At 39.9% G+C, this 17,318-nt stretch overlaps 2 long non-coding RNA genes across 2 annotated transcripts; one reads left to right on the forward strand and one right to left on the reverse strand.

Moving 5' to 3' along the window:
• Nucleotides 1-1,112: 1,112 nt before the first annotated feature.
• Nucleotides 1,113-2,350, forward strand: LOC145420717 (uncharacterized). Its single transcript, XR_013902043.1, has 2 exons — nucleotides 1,113-1,252; nucleotides 2,086-2,350. It is a non-coding gene; the product is annotated as an uncharacterized LOC145420717 (long non-coding RNA).
• A 43-nt stretch (nucleotides 2,351-2,393) lies between these two features.
• On the reverse strand, nucleotides 2,394-4,127 carry LOC145420730 (uncharacterized). The gene is made up of 2 exons (XR_013902087.1): nucleotides 3,848-4,127; nucleotides 2,394-2,960 (listed from the first exon to the last, which is right to left on the reverse strand). It is a non-coding gene; the product is annotated as an uncharacterized LOC145420730 (long non-coding RNA).
• Between the last annotated feature and the right edge of the window lie 13,191 nt (nucleotides 4,128-17,318).

A 17,318-nucleotide genomic window follows, 5' to 3' on the forward strand; every position in this document is an offset into this window, starting at 1 on the left:
TCAGATGTAAGTACAACTCCTCCGGTTTCTTATGCAAAACAAATTATTGCGCTAGCTTACACGGTTCAGGTTCTACAGGGATTTAAAAATAGTTACGCAAAACGGAGCGTGCTGCTCTGACCGGCTTTAAAGGGTTAACAATGACTTTTAAAAAATAATATAAAATAGTGTGCAACACCACTGAAGTTTTTTTTTTTTTTTAAACTCTCTTTTCAACCAACGGCAGTCACTCTCCAAATAACTTCTGCTTAGCTTTCCGAGCTTCCCTCGGGTCCTCTTAATCAGCGGTCTCCAACCTTTTTTGCACCACGGACCGGTTTATGCCCGACAATATTTTCACGGACCGGCCTTTAAGGTGTCGCGGATAAATGAGGGAGGGGCTAATAATCGGCTCAGTCATTTTTAATGATCGTTGAAAGCCCAGATCGTAATCGTGATTAAAATTCGATTAATTGAGCAGCCCTACTTATCAGTGTCCTTTGACTGAAACCAGGCATCAGCAAGTGGAGGACTTGGAGACAGTGGGATATATTCCGGGAAGCTGAGATGCATCAAATCAGACATCTCATGTTTTAGGGAAGCAAGGCACTTTGTCTCAGGAGGTGGAGGACTTGGAGACAGTGGGATGTATTCCAGGAGGCTGAGAGGCATCAAATCAGACCTCTTATCATCAGGACAAGGAAAGAAAACATACTTGTTTTCAGCAGGTGTAGGACTTGGAGATAGTGGGATATATTCCAGGAGGCTTACGGTGTGTTCACACCGAACGCGATGGACGCGAATAGAGCGTCAGGTTTACATGTAAAGTCAATGGAAAGGCGCGATGACGCGCGATTGCGGGTCCCGCGAAAATTCGGAAGCAGATTTGCGTCGCGAAAACGCCAAAACGCGTGAAACGCGCGTCAGTGTAGCGCGTGTGGCGCGTTTGACTCGCGAATAAAACCACGCGCGTGAGTTTTTGTGTTGCATTTTGTGCATACGCGCGTTTCGCGTCTACCGCTCGAGTTGGAAAAATCTGAACTCCAGCGTCAAATCGCGCCGCGACAACCAATCAGGAGCCTGGTGACGTGGCTGTTACCTAGGTCAAAGGGGCAGATCCAGCCAAAGCCTTTCATACTTCAATGGAGGGGAAGGCTAATCAATGCGGTAGCAAACAACTCGGAGCTGTACAACACCAGCTGCTTTCAGTACCGAGACAGGAATAAAAAGGACCGAGCTTGGAGGAAGATATGTGAAGAGATCGGGCAACCTGGTAAGTTCATTCATTTCTCTTTTGAAAGTTTTCACTGACCCGGGAAGCCACACAAAAGCTAGCAAGCCACCGCTATTTTCCCACTGACGTACAAATACCGTTCTGCTTTTATGCATGTTGTCATTTAGGAATATATTTTATTGTTTATTAATAAACAGCACACAGTGGTCCCGCTGTTCATCCGTCACTGCTTTGCTTTTTCGCTGATTTTTTATTGCACAGTACAGCATTGCATTCTGCAGCCTGATTGACAAATCTCCTGCGCTTGCCAAATTTATCACGTTTGGTTTTGATAACCATCGCGTCCAATAGAAAAAACAGCACAAAAACACCCATAACTATGAGCCTCATTCGGAAATAGACACCTGCACCGTGAGGGAAAAAGGCGCACGAAAGTGGCGGGCAGATGAAGACAAACCGCGGCATAATAATACTTTTACGTTTTGCAATCTACAAAGGTTTGCACTTTGAGAATCAATTGTGAGAACTGTGACCAGGGGCTAGTTATTCTGAGAACCCCTGCAATAAATGAGGGACCACTGTCTACTCTACGATTATTATATCCAACCTGTTAACATTTAATACTGTATTGATAGAACCAACTGATTCTGCAGCAGAGCATCCCCAGTCCCTGAGCTCCTGCTGCTGCACCCACAGATATGTACAGCAAGCACTGATACCTTTTTAGTCGGTGGGATTCCCTTGTGATCACCTTTACTAAATATCTACAACCAATCTGATTATATCCTGTTATTGTTTTTTTTTTTTTCAGTGTTGAAATTAAAATCTAGTAGCAGCCTTCTCATTTCTTTGTGTTTTGTGCTGTTTTACAGGCCCACAGAGGAGGACGGCTCCGAGGCAGATGAGGGACGGGTCCCAGGACGGTCCATCGGCGGTGGAGCTGGCCATCCTGGTGTCCCTGAAGAGGCCACATCAGTCTCCAATGGAGCATTTCCTCCTCAGCCTTGTTCCTGCTCTGGAGAGCAGCTGGTCCTTTTTATTCCTGTCTCTCTGTAAATTCTTATATTTTATATATTTATGTTTAATGTTTTTCTGTTTGAGACTTTTAATATTATTTCAAATAAATGTTTATAATGACTAATGTCTCAGTTCTACTACACAGCAAATGTTGGCACACAACTTGACACATGTAGAATTTATTTCATATTATACTAATGACAAAATATACTGATACAGTGGGATGCAGAAGTTTGGGCAACCTTGTTAATAGACATTATTTTCCTGTATAAATCGTTGGTTGTTACAATAAAAAATGTCAGTTAAATATCATACAGGAGACACACACAGTGATATTTGAGAAGTGAAAAGAAGTTTACTGGATTTACAGAAAGTGTGCAATAATTGTTTAAACAAAATCAAGCAGGTGCATCAATTTGGGCACCACAAAAAAGAAATGAAATGAATATTTAGTGTATATCAATGTGTGTGTCTCCTATATGATATATGGGGTGCCTTTGTCTGGATGTGCTTCCCATCCAGAGCTGCACAGCACAGAGGGAAGTTCCAGCGCTCCTGGAATCCCTCTGTGATGGACCGCCAGTCTCCAGGTGAAGGCACAGCCATGAAGTCGTCCACTAGACAGTCCCAGATGGACATCGCTGCCTGGGGGGTGATCTGGCTCACCGTGGACACACCGACTCTGAAACTGAACACGATGGTCCTGAAGGAGTCCCCGGTGACAAGGAACCTGGACAAAATTGTTCAAAATCAGTATTATGTGTACTGCAGTTACAAAATACATTATTCAAATTCCAAAATACTTTTGTGATGTCAGATATAAATCACAAAACATGAATCTTACATAAAACCTTTTGTAATTATAAGGATAATTACAAAATGTATATTAGATAATATCTAAAACAGTTGTGTTTTGTTTTAACTTTAACATATCATAATTTGATTGGTAGCAACTTTCACAACTACAGTGAGCCAATCACTCATAATTCCTAAACATGTCAATCAGGTAGGAATGAAGTGAGACATTAATAGAAATAAAGAGTTGTATGTTGACATGTAGCCCTTTCCTTGCTTAAATCATTAATATTTTTGAAAAATTAATCTGTGATAAGACAGCTTATCAAGATAGAACCATGTAACTAGAGATGAACCAAACTGTTCACAGTTTTATCTAACTCTGTTTTAATAAAGGCTGTGACCCCTGCTATAGAGTCTGACAGCTGCAGGGATTATATACAAATATTCAACTATCCCAGAATTAAACCAGGTCTAAATAAAAAGGAGTGAGTATCACTACAAGGTTAACTCAGTGGTCCTAATGCTACAGTTTGATATCAGCAAACACCGAGCGCATACATTGATGTGACACCACAGCCATGCTATCATGCAAACACTGATAACAGCATAAATCGAATTAAATCGGGACTTGATGAGAGCTTCTGAGTATCACTAGAAATATTATAAAGAGTCGTCTCTGTACCACAGTTTGCTTTCAGTAAACACCGACAGCATTCACTGTTAGCATAGCACATCCATGTTAGCAGTGTATAACTGGATGGATTAGCATATTAGCACAGATATCAATAAAGGACTACCGTATTAAATAGTTTTACTAACCTCAGGCAGACGGACAGGCGCTCTGCAGGTGGGATTGAGCGTCTTGTTGAAAACACGCAGTTCTTTGAATCTTTGGGCTGAAGGAGGGACAATACTCGGTGTATAAATGCTCAATCAACAATCATTTATTTCCATACAATTCAACAGTCAGAGCATTACAACGTCCGGACGGGAGAGATGCTACCAGAGGGTCAGGCACATGTCTCAAAATGGTGACGGGTTGCTCAGCTTTTTATAGTCTCTAGTGGCCCCCAGCTAGTCGTAAAAGCCAAAACATCACATTTTTTCTCTGTTACAGCGCCTAAGTTATGACCTCGGCAGTTGTTTCTCTGCTTTCTGTAAGGTGGGGGTGTGGAATGTGGTCTGTCTATCTCCCCTGTCTTTAGACACAGAGTCTCCTGCTTACAACCTTCTCTTCATGATTCAACAATTAAGCATGTCAAGAAAACAGTGTAACACATTCCCAGCAGATCAAGGATACAGAGTGATGCACATTTATCTAATGAACTAATATGTGAATATGTTCTGTTAACTCAAAAGTATAATGAGAACTAAACTACATACAGATCACACACTCTATTTTAAAGGGTATAATATGATCTACAGCAGTATTCTAATTCAACTACTTTGATTACATATATAAGGTAACATATAATAACAGAATAATATCACAGTCTGTAGTTGGTGTTTAAGCGGGCGATGCTGGGACCGACGAGGGAAAGCAGGTCCTCAAACTGGCCGACGGTGATAGCGCTGGAATTGGCCGTCATCCAGGCGCAGCTCCTGGAGCAAGTGGTGAAACTCACCAAACTGCTCATGCCTCTGGAGGACCTGATGGACCCAGGTACGGCGAGGACGTCTTTTACGCCGCTGCTCTGCTCTCCACAGTACATAGAGAAGGGAGACTCTCTCTTCAAGCGCTAGCTCGATAGCTGCCATCTTGCAAAGATACCAGTCTGGCACAACTCCCTCCCACATTCCTCCCACATTTCCGGTTCACGCGCGTCAAAATATCATATTTTGAGGCGCGATGGATTTTTCTTGGACACGCGTTGAGACGCGAATGTACACGCGTCAAATTAGGGGCGTTTGGGGCGTTTTATTCGCGTCCATCGCGTTCGGTGTGAACACACCGTTAGAGGCATCAAATCAGACATCTCATGTTTTACGGAAGCAAGGCACTTCTTTTCAGTAAGTGGAGGACTTGGAGGCAGTGGAACATCACAAGTCATCAGTCTAATGCGTTTAGGCATCAAATGTTCTTCTTCATCATCCACAGAAGAAACACTTGAATATTTGTGCTTTCTACAGTGACCAAACTCTGCAATGGGTGGAGGTCTTGGAGGCAGAAGAACATCACAAGGAGATATGAAAAAGGCCACTTCATCATCCAGGGAAGAACAGTCATTTTTAAAATCTGGATGCATGACCATATGAGTGTCCTTTGACTGAAACCAGGCATCAGCAGGTGGAGGACTTAGGACCTCACATACAGGTTCCCTGATAGGTCTAAACATGAAAAAGGGAACTTCATCGTCCAGAGCACAACGGTCTTCATTTGATGAGTCTGGGTGCTTGTCCTTTGTCTTTGGAGGAGGCAGACTTTGAGCCAAACGGATCTCGTGTTGCAAAGAAACATTCAGGTCACCTGACGTTTTGCTCTCTGGTTCCAAAAAATCTTTGGACACAAAGGACACACAGTAGTAGTGATGGGATTTCCGGCTCCTTTTAGAGAACCGGCTCTCCAGGTTGTTTTGTTGCTTTAATTAATTTATTATTAACAATAATATAAAATTATGCACAAAAGGAATTACTAATGTAAAAAAAAAGTGGTTTTATTTATATATGTTTATATATAAATATATGCGGTGGCCCCTAGAGACAAAACACGTACAAACTCCAAAAAGCACATACAAACTCCAAAACACATTTCTAGCATGAACGAACTTCCAAAACAGAGCTACTAGATCACTTAAATTACACAATTGAAAGCATGAAAGCATATGTGTATTGTTTGTGTATTTATACACAAGCATTCATATATAGTCAAATAATAAAAAAAAAATAATGTTCATTTACCTGTTATTACCACACACCAAATCCGATCGTTGGTACTTGCTGGCTTGTGTAGCCACTAGGCAACAAAAGTTCAACACTGCCCCTAGCATCCTGGAGCACTTCTGTTGTCTTTTGTAGGTGTTTTGAGTTTTTATGTGCTTCTGAGTTTTTACGTGTTTTGGAGTTTTTACATGTTTTGGAGTTTGTACGTGCTTCAGGGTTTGTACGTGTTTTGGAGTTTTTATGTGTTTTGGAGTTTGTACGTGCTTCAGGGTTTGTACGTGTTTTGGAGTTTTTATGTGTTTTTACGTGTTTTGGAGTTTGTACATGCTTCAGGGTTCGTACGTGATTTGAAGTTTGTATGTGCTTTGTCTGTAGGGGCCACCGTAAATATACTTTTATTTATTCACTCCACATAAAATGTAATAAATAAACCATATAATACAAAAACCAACTATTCACATTTCAACTTTTAACTATTTAAATTTTCAGTTTTTTCCTTTTATAAATTTAAAGTGAAACAACACAAAACACTGCAAACCACAACACAATTAAATATAAATTATAATATAAAAACAAAAAGAACATGCATATTCTCTGTCATATGGACCTGCATGAATAAACTTTCTGAATCCTTTATCATCTGCAACTGAAAATAGTTGTGGATGATTACTATACCTTTCTAATGTGATGTTGGTGTCCCTGGCTCTCTTTCTCTCTCTCTCCCTCCGGCTCTGTTCCTGTGCTACTGCTACCGCCCCTCCCCCCTCTTCCCAGCGTAAAGCACAAGGCTCGCATGCTGAGTGAAGCAGAAAAAAAGTGCGAGAGAGAGAGAAGGTGAGAGAAAAAAAAAACACCGCTCGCGATAAGGAGCCGGCTCGCGTCGTTCACGTCAAAGATTCGGCTCTAAGAGCCATTTCGTTCGCGACCGACCCATCACTACACAGTAGTATTCCCTTGGTGGTGGGAGTAAGATCCCCACATCGTGGAAGCAGTCCTTCCTGCACTCAAAACAAGAAAAATCACCACTTTTTTTTTTTTTTAATTGAATAGCAAACATACCTGTCAGTGCTGACATGTGAGTTTGAGTGTGAGTCAAATGTCTTAAGATGTGGATTTTCCTAAAAAAAAAAAAAAAAAGAAAGAGAGAAAAGAAAGTTTATTATTTTTATTAGTAGTAGTAGTATTGTATTTTTCTTTAAGAATTCACATGATTTAATCTTTAGAAATGGACGCGGTAAAGGGTAACTCCAGCTCCAGACATTTTAGGCATCAGTCAAGGCAAAGATCCACGCAGGATTTGGTTTCTCTGTAACATTACAGGACAGTTGTCATACATTTTTCAAGTCAGTGTGATAAATTGGTTATATTAATATGTATTTCATCTGTATATGATAAAGTGTTTTGTTACATCCTACAGAGCAAGAGCTCATCTGGGGACATGTCCAGTGTTGCCAACTCCTCAGTAAGGAAAATCGCTATTGGCTGTCCTAAAAGTCGCTAGAAGTCGCTAAATGATGTCATCGCCATCCATCCATCCATTCGCTTCCGCTTCTCCTTTTTCAGGGTCGCGGGGGGCGCTGGAGCCTATCCCAGCTGTCATAGGGCGAGAGGCGGGGTACACCCTGGACAGGTCGCCAGTCTGTCGCAGGGCCAACACACAGGGACAGACAACCATTCGCACTCACATTCATTCACACATTCACACCTAGTGGCAATTTGGATTTTCCAATTAACCTATCCCCACAAGCTGCATGTCTTTGGACGGTGGGAGGAAGCCGGAGTACCCGGAGGGAACCCACGCAAACACGGGGGGAACATGCAAACTCCACACAGAAAGACCCCGGCCTGATGTTGGAATTGAACTCAGGACCTTCTTGCTGTGCGGCAACAGTGCTAACCACCGTGCCACTGTGACGTCATCGCCTAATTTGCATAATTGGTCATGCTAATCTAATTGTAACTTATGTTGTTGGAGAGAGAAATAACATCGTGGAAGAGACATAAAGTGAATAAAAAACGTCCTAAATGTATTTAGAGTTTATTTAGAACTACCAATTAAATTTCTTTTAGCAATTATTGTTTTTTTTTTTAATGTCACAATTCCAACCCTGCTCCATTACCCGGGCTTGGACCGGCAAAAGTGACCCGAAATAAGAGTAAAAGAAGAACTGACTGTGTTACAGCAGCCGCTGCTTGTTGAGAGTAAAAGTAATACGCGCTTTCACATCTTTTTTTAGGGGTCTGAAAACTCACTAAATATAGCAACTAAGTCGCTAAGTTGGCAACACTGGACATGTCCTCTCCTGTTTTTTGCTTATTTGTTTTTTTTTCCTATATGCTACAGTCCAATTAGCTGCTCTTCTTGAATCAGTGGAAGCTTGAGAAGTGACAAAAAGCCTATCCTTCACCTCTGTCTCAGCCAGTGGAAGCTGGTAGAAATCATGCTGGATGTTAGAGAGAATGGGAACACTCCAATGCATTGCAAATTTCTTGCTTATCCTCATAAAATGTCTTTGGAAAAATTAAAGAAAAATCTTCTAATTCTAAACACCTTTTTCCGTGGCAGATATGTTGAATTATCAATCAACAGGTACAGATAATTTAAGGGAGATGCTGATGCTTTTTTGCAGACTAGGTCACTTCATGGAATTTGACATCGTTCACCTTTCCACAAGAAATGATTGATTGTCTGTTCCCACTGAGCGCAGATGGCCATGGTGTACATGTTGAATACGGCCTTGTCAGGTGGAAAGCGTCACCCCAGGCTTGCTATGTGAAATGAGTAAAGGGCCATGGTAGAAACAAAAGGATCTCTACATTAAATAAAAACTGGGAATAGAATTAACCTTGAGACTTCTCAGTAACAAGATAAGCCTCTCAGTCCAGTGAGTCAACTTTTTTAATCACCAAAGGAAAACTATACCCTCAAGTTTAATGTCAACTTAACTGGCCATAGTATAAAAATATCAAAATTTCTGCAATTACTGTAATTAGGTCAAGCACAAACTTCCACTGCTGTAGTGGTGGTGATGAGGTTTATTATTATTTAATAATGTGTTAATTTTATATAATTAACACATTATTACAATATCCATGAAGTAAGTCAAGTACTTTTAAATGTAATGCGATATTGTGGATGTTTTCAATGTTGGGTGTAATATAATAGTAACACAGTAGTGGACTAAAACTGCAATCCTGCATCTCCACATTACCTCTTTTTTCTCTAAGGAGAATAAAGTAATGATTAAGTGTACTAAAGATCAGCAGTCTCATTTGATTCATAATTATGTTGTTCCTTGGGTCTTCAGTTATGTGAATGATGAGCTGATAGAAAAAATTGTCAAACATAACTGTTTTTTTTCTCTCTTTTTTCCCCTGTGGACTTCAATTAGTGTGGAGGGAGGAGAAAGGGTTGTCTTTAACTTGTGAGAATTGGAAAAATAAACATACTTTTATTTTTAGTGCTTGAAGAGAGTAGAACATGACACTAAAGTGAAAACTACTCACAGGCCAGAAGCAACTGCTGCCAAAGCATGGACCCTTTGCAAATATCTGCACAGACAGCATGCAAATGCAAAGATAAAAGTGAAGAAACCCAAGTGATGTTAGAGCTGTGACCCTTGTTGGAACTTCAACAGGTAACAAAAGCATTGCTGAACAGTGAGGCTGTAGCCTCCATTTATTCCATTGCTAACTGCAAAGTTCTCTCGGGGCTTGTTTTAAATATATCATCAGCTTTGTGTTAATACTGGAAAAAAAATAGAAGAAAGCTCTTCTGTGTGTCAGTAGGGGTTTGTGCTAGTGTGTGAGCAGGCCTTGTTATGGATTAAAGTAAAAGTAATCTAACAAGTAGTGTAACAAATTACTTTCCCCATCATATGTTCCTTTTTTGGGGGTAACAAGTAATGTGTATCCATTACCCTTTTCTCTTTGTAGTTTTTTTGTGAAGTCTTTGTACACTGAAGATGAAAGTTTGTGTACAACTCCATGAGGACAAATGAGAAATTATTGATAAATGTTTGCAAAACAATACACAGAGCACAGATTTACTCATGGCTTTGTCCTAAATTGAACCTATGCTACTTGGTCCTGACTTCAAAGTTATAACTCCTTTGCACATTTTATACATTATAAAGTGAAATGCAAAATTTGATTAGTCTATTATTTTTTTTTATCTTCAACTTAAATTGTCTATAGCACAAACATTTTGAAAGGTTCACCTCCTCATTTCTTTTCATTTTATGTAAGCTAACAACAAATAGAAGAAAAGACGGGATATGTGGAATTTTTTCTAAATCATCAACAAAGAACTAAGTGTCCCTTAGTGAATGATTTCCTGTTGCTGAAATGCACATGTGATGTGAAACAGGAACTGTATTCCCTTTCTTTTGAGCTAATTTTTCCAGAAATAAGTATATTTATGGTAGACTCATAAAATTGAAAAATAATTTTTTTTATGTCAGTGGTAGTTGGTAGTTGATTATTTTTTGTAGTGCCAGAGAGAAAAATCATAAAGTTCATACACAAAATTTTTGTCATACTATCTCAAACTCAAAAAACAATAGAACTTTTGCATTTAGAAAATGCATTACCTGTGATAGGGAAGTCAGTGTTTTGTTTTGGGGGGGCAGGCTGCAGAGACACATGGTGCCTGGCACTGCCATTTACGGCAGTATACTTTACAATTGAAAGTGTTTCTATGTTTGTAGGAGAGCTGATTTTGCGAACACAATATCTTAACAACCATGGAAAATACAGACATAAAACTAAGCAGGTATATGCAGGAGAACGAACTCTACAGTCATGGTCAATGATATGGGTTGTCTCATGTATGTTTACTGACTAGGAGATGATGTTTAGGACCTTTTGTCCTTTGTTTGTCATGGTGAAAGTCAAGGGTCTTAACCTTACAATTTAAAGCACTTGCACTAATAAGTTCAATTGAATTGACCTGAACTGTGTGCAAGTGCAACTTTCGTGGATCTCCAAAAGTTGATCCTGTTCATCTGGATGTAGCGTTTTCAGTGGGAGAAACACTTCATCACTCATCCATGTGACTTCTTCAGTCTCAGCTGACCTGAGGTTTTCATGAATACATTGGGTCTTTTTTTGTTTGTTTAAACTAAATCCATTATGTTTGAGACTTTAGTCACAATCACAAAGTGTGCAAAGTTACAATTACACCTGTAAACTTGGCCCACTCAATTTGGCAGTCTTCAGTTAACTTAAATGCCATTTTAAGACATTGACTACAGGGAGTGCAGAATTATTAGGCAAGTTGTATTTTTGAGGAATAATTTTATTATTGAACAACAACCATGTTCTCAATGAACCCAAAAAACTCATTAATATCAAAGCTGAATGTTTTTGGAAGTAGTTTTTAGTTTGTTTTTAGTTTTAGCTATTTTAGGGGGATATCTGTGTGTGCAGGTGACTATTACTGTGCATAATTATTAGGCAACTTAACAAAAAACAAATATATACCCATTTCAATTATTTATTTTTACCAGTGAAACCAATATAACATCTCCACATTCACAAATATACATTTCTGACATTCAAAAACAAAACAAAAACAAATCAGCGACCAATATAGCCACCTTTCTTTGCAAGGACACTCAAAAGCCTGCCATCCATGGATTCTGTCAGTGTTTTGATCTGTTCACCATCAACATTGCGTGCAGCAGCAACCACAGCCTCCCAGACACTGTTCAGAGAAGTGTACTGTTTTCCCTCCTTGTAAATCTCACATTTGATGATGGACCACAGGTTCTCAATGGGGTTCAGATCAGGTAAACAAGGTGGCCATGTCATTAGTTTTTCTTCTTTTATACTCTTTCTTGCCAGCCACGCTGTGGAGTACTTGGACGCGTGTGATGGAGCATTGTCCTGCATGAAAATCATGTTTTTCTTGAAGGATGCAGACTTCTTCCTGTACCACTGCTTGAAGAAGGTGTCTTCCAGAAACTGGCAGTAGGACTGGGAGTTGAGCTTGACTCCATCCTCAACCCGAAAAGGCCCCAAAAGCTCATCTTTGATGATACCAGCCCAATCCAGTACTCCACCTCCACCTTGCTGGCGTCTGAGTCGGACTGGAGCTCTCTGGCCTTTACCAATCCAGCCACAGGCCCATCCATCTGGCCCATCAAGACTCACTCTCATTTCATCAGTCCATAAAACCTTAGAAAAATCAGTCTTGAGATATTTCTTGGCCCAGTCTTGACGTTTCAGCTTGTGTGTCTTGTTCAGTGGTGGTCGTCTTTCAGCCTTTCTTACCTTGGCCATGTCTCTTAGTATTGCACACCTTGTGCTTTTGGGCACTCCAGTGATGTTGCAGCTCTGAAATATGGCCAAACTGGTGGCAAGTGGCATCTTGGCAGCTGCACGCTTGACTTTTCTCAGTTCATGGGCAGTTATTTTGCGCCTTGCTTTTTCCACACGCTTCTTGCGACCCTGTTGACTATTTTGAATGAAACGCTTGATTGTTCGATGATCACGCTTCAGAAGCTTTGCAATTTTGAGACTGCTGCATCCCTCTGCAAGATATCTCACTATTTTTGACTTTTCTGAGCCCGTCAAGTCCTTCTTTTGACCCATTTTGCCAAAGGAAAGGAAGTTGCCTAATAATTCTGCACACCTGATATAGGGTGTTGATGTCATTAGACCACACCCCTTCTCATTACAGAGTTGCACATCACCTAATATGCTTAATTGGTAGTAGGCTTTTGAGCCTGAAAGGCTGAAAGACGACCACCACTGAACAAGACACACAAGCTGAAACGTCAAGACTGGGCCAAGAAATATCTCAAGACTGGTTTTTCTAAGGTTTTATGGATTGATGAAATGAGAGTGAGTCTTGATGGGCCAGATGGATGGGCCCGTGGCTGGATTGGTAAAGAGCAGAGAGCTCCAGTCCGACTCAGACGCCAGCAAGGTGGAGGTGGAGTACTGGTTTGGGCTGGTATCATCAAAGATGAGCTTTTGGGGCCTTTTCGGGTTGAGGATGGAGTCAAGCTCAACTCCCAGTCCTACTGCCAGTTTCTGGAAGACACCTTCTTCAAGCAGTGGTACAGGAAGAAGTCTGCATCCTTCAAGAAAAACATGATTTTCATGCAGGACAATGCTCCATCACACGCGTCCAAGTACTCCACAGCGTGGCTGGCAAGAAAGGGTATAAAAGAAGAAAAACGAATGACATGGCCTCCTTGTTCACCTGATCTGAACCCCATTGAGAACCTGTGGTCCATCATCAAATGTGAGATTTACAAGGAGGGAAAACAGTACACCTCTCTGAACAGTGTCTGGGAGGCTGTGGTTGCTGCTGCACGCAATGTTGATGGTGAACAGATCAAAACACTGACAGAATCCATGGATGGCAGGCTTTTGAGTGTCCTTGCAAAGAAACGTGGCTATATTGGTCGCTGATTTGTTTTTGTTTTGTTTTTGAATGTCAGAAATGTATATTTGTGAATGTGGAGATGTTATATTGGTTTCACTGGTAAAAATAAATAATTGAAATGGGTATATATTTGTTTTTTGTTAAGTTGTCTAATAATTATGCACAGTAATAGTCACCTGCACACACAGATATCCCCCTAAAATAGCTAAAACTAAAAACAAACTAAAAACTACTTCCAAAAACATTCAGCTTTGATATTAATGAGTTTTTTGGGTTCATTGAGAACATGGTTGTTGTTCAATAATAACATTATTCTTCAAAAATACAACTTGCCTAATAATTCTGCACTCCCTGTACAGCTTGGAGTAAGACAACATGCATGAAGAGGATGATGTGGACAAAATACTCATTTGCCTAATAATTCTGCACTCCCTGTAGAATAACATGCATTCATCAACTCTATGTTTTTTGATCATGCTTTGATAATGTGTTCTTAATATTTTGGTGTGAGGTGAGTTAAAATTGATAAACTGATAAAAACCAGTCTTGTGTTACATTTAGTTTCCTAGCTTAATTTATATGTTCATGTTGTACACAAAATAATAAACTTTTAGCACAAGAAGTCCCCAGAAATCCACAGATTATGATCCAACTGTCTCTCAGGTAGCTACCTGGCAACCGAAAAATACATTGTCATTGCAGCTGTAAGACACAGATATAACCATCCACTCTCAATCAAACTATACTATTATCAAGTGAAGGATTTCATTTAATTTCATAGAGACAGCAGTAACTCATGCACACAACAAATAAAGCAAGTGCTCTGCAACATAAGGCCTACTGCCCATATTTAACAGCATTAACACAACGAGAAAATCGGACAAGATCTGTCATAACCGTTTCTCAGCTCTTTTACAAGTCTTCTTGCCCCCTCTTGTCATTATGGGCTCATGCCAAACAACTGCAAGGACATATGCAAATGACTGTAGCTAACAGGAGATAAGTCTTTGGCACCACCAGTGGGTCTGACAGATGCTACAGACAGACACACACCATAGAACATTTTGTCTTGTAGAGGCAAAGCAGGCATCAGGGCTAAGATTTGGTGGCTTTTGACTGGCTAACGAGATTCTGGCATCTTGACTGCACAGTGATCAGGGTGAAACAGAGCAGTGTGAATTGTCATGGTTCAAATTTGCCATGTTGAAATAGACAGACATGCTGGCTGGCATTTCCAAAAACGATGGAGTCAGTGTTAATGGTATACTTAAGCCATGAATGGAGCTGTTACATTATCCAAAGAAAGATTTTTTTTATTCTCAGCAGATGCTGGGAGTAAAAGCGTATTAATTGAATGATTAGTTGAACATAAATACTGGCTTTGTGTTTTATATTAAACAGCCATTACACATAAAATCAGCACATTACAAGCTAATCTCAAATGGAATACTGCAATATAATAATTTTGTTACTGCTATTTTCACTACCCCTCCAATATTTATATTACGTTATGGCCATATTATGTACACATTTGCTTCCATGTACTACAATTGAACCTCTTCATAGTTTTCAGTCATTTTCTCTATTTCTGTCTGTGCGAATAAATTTATTGTGGCCTTGCTTTCCTTATCAGCATTATACCATTATGGTGTGACAAAATGCCTCAAATGCATAGTACCACACTTATTTGCATCTCATTTTTATATCCATTGAGTAATTGTGATGATTCAACATTTTCTTTTCATAATTGAATTTCATTGAGTGAAAAAAGGTGCACTGAGGCAGAGTGACTGTCTGCCCTATGTGTTCATACATGTGGAAGAATATGTCTATAACTATTTATCTTATAAATTTGTTTTTTCTTTTTCTTTTTTTTTGCTGAGTCTCACTTAGGAATGGGAATCGAGAACCGGTTCTTGTACACAACCGGTTCCCAGCAGTCCAATTCCCTGGAATCGTTAGTCTGCCTGCCTATCGATCCCGCTTATCGATTCTTGCGCTCCCGGTACGATTAGCTGATTTCAGTTCATGTGTCAGAGGAGGAAAATAGTGCCACAGTGTGCAGTGTGGATATGGACATTACTTATTTTTATTGCACAAAAAGCTGAGAGCGTGGTGGTAAAGTAAAGACTGCTCCAGGACAGAAACAACTGCATTACACTGTTAACACAACTTGTACCTGCACAGATAGCATGCTAATGCTAAGTCAAGAGCCCAGAGTGATGTTAAAGTTAAGTGCTCAGTAAATGTTGAAGTGAGCCATCATTTGTGGTGAAATCATCCACTGCTGAACTTTTACAGTTAACAAACTGAAGGCCGCAGCTCCATTTTTACCTGTTCATGTTTCTAAAGTATCCTTGTGGCGATCACTTTAAACTGTGTTTGTGCTGGTGTCATCATTGACTTGTGCTGTTAGCTTTGTGTTCATATCTAAATACTTAGAGAACGATCACGTGTGTCCTTATTAGGATAGGGATTTGGTGTGTGGGGCTGTAGCCTGCAAGTTTGTGTTGCTAAATGGTAATTATGAGACCATGTGTTTCAGATCATTTTACAGAGTAATCGCTGCTTAGCGATGGTGGTGACTCTCAAAGTGGGGCCAATGAAAATTGAATCGATAAGTGATAGTTATTTCCAATGTACTTTATTAATATACGAGAAAACACGACTACATGTTTGCGTTTGATATAACTACATTAGAATCCACTGTCGAACAACTTTAATAACACTGAGTGAATCCTTACTTTGCTGAGATGCATGCTTTGATTTCTGACAACATATTTGATCCTTCTGGGAATGGATGATACCAATCTTTCACAAGTATGTCAATGAGATGAAATTTTTAGCCACTTTTTGCTGGAGAGGTTAAGCTGCTTTGCATTGCATTTTAACATACGTTTACAGATATTCAAATAGATTTAAGACAGGTGACATATTACCCCAGGTCAAAATGTCATGCTTTTTTTTTCATTCCACCTTTTTGGACCATTTCCTTGTTCAGAAATCAGTTTTATTTAGCAGTTGTTCTTCTTAATTGGAAGTACAGTAACATATATAGTCACTTTCAGTATGTACAAAGTGTACTTCTGCAATTTAAATTTAATCCATTTAACCTGTTTGGTTTTACATAGGATGACAATTTTTTATTTGCACAATGTGAGCACCTACTGCTCCGATTACCACTGGAACCACTGTTACCTTCACCCTCCACATCTTCTCAAGCTCTTCTCTGAGTCTTTGGTACTTCTCCAGTTTCTTGTGTTGCTTCTTCCTGATGTTGCTGTCGTTCAGTAATGCTACTTCTATCACTACTGCCGTCTTCCTCTGCTTGTCTACTACTATGTCCGGTTGGTTATCCATCACCATTTTGTCTGTCTGTATCTGGAAGTCCCACAGGATCTTAACTCGGTCATTCTCCACCACCTTGGGGGCGTCTCCCTTTTTGACCTCGGGACTTCCAGGCCATACTCGACAGAGACAGATGAGCACACAGATGTTTTTGTATACTATGCCAGCCACTTGGTTGTGGCGTTCCATGTATGCTCTACCTTCTAGCATCTGCAGGTACTTACAGCTTTCCCAGCAGACTCTTCATGGTTTCCATTTGCGTGTGAGATGCCCATGTACAGTTTGATGTCCTCAAAGTCTGCAATGTTGCCTTCTGGTAGTTCGATCCCCTCAATTCTGAGTGTATATATATATATATATATATATATATATATATATATATATATATATATATATATATATATATATGAATTCTGAAAATATGTGGTTTACACAGTTTTTGTCACAAACTGTAAAAAGCTGGTCAGTTTTGGTTGTTTCAGATCTGTACTTAAGGTTTAAAGTATGTATCACTGTCAGATTGTATAAACCAGTTCTTTATGAATTATACTCAACACTAAAAATGCATTTCCTTGACAATGTTACACCATGGCGGCAGACAGAGCACTCTGTCTAAGAACCGTGTGCTTGTGCCTTGGGAATGCAAATGTGCTAAACACAGTG

Source organism: Astatotilapia calliptera, chromosome 1 (genome assembly GCF_964374335.1).
Source record: "Astatotilapia calliptera chromosome 1, fAstCal68.1, whole genome shotgun sequence".
NCBI classification, from domain to species: Eukaryota; Metazoa; Chordata; class Actinopteri; order Cichliformes; family Cichlidae; genus Astatotilapia; species Astatotilapia calliptera.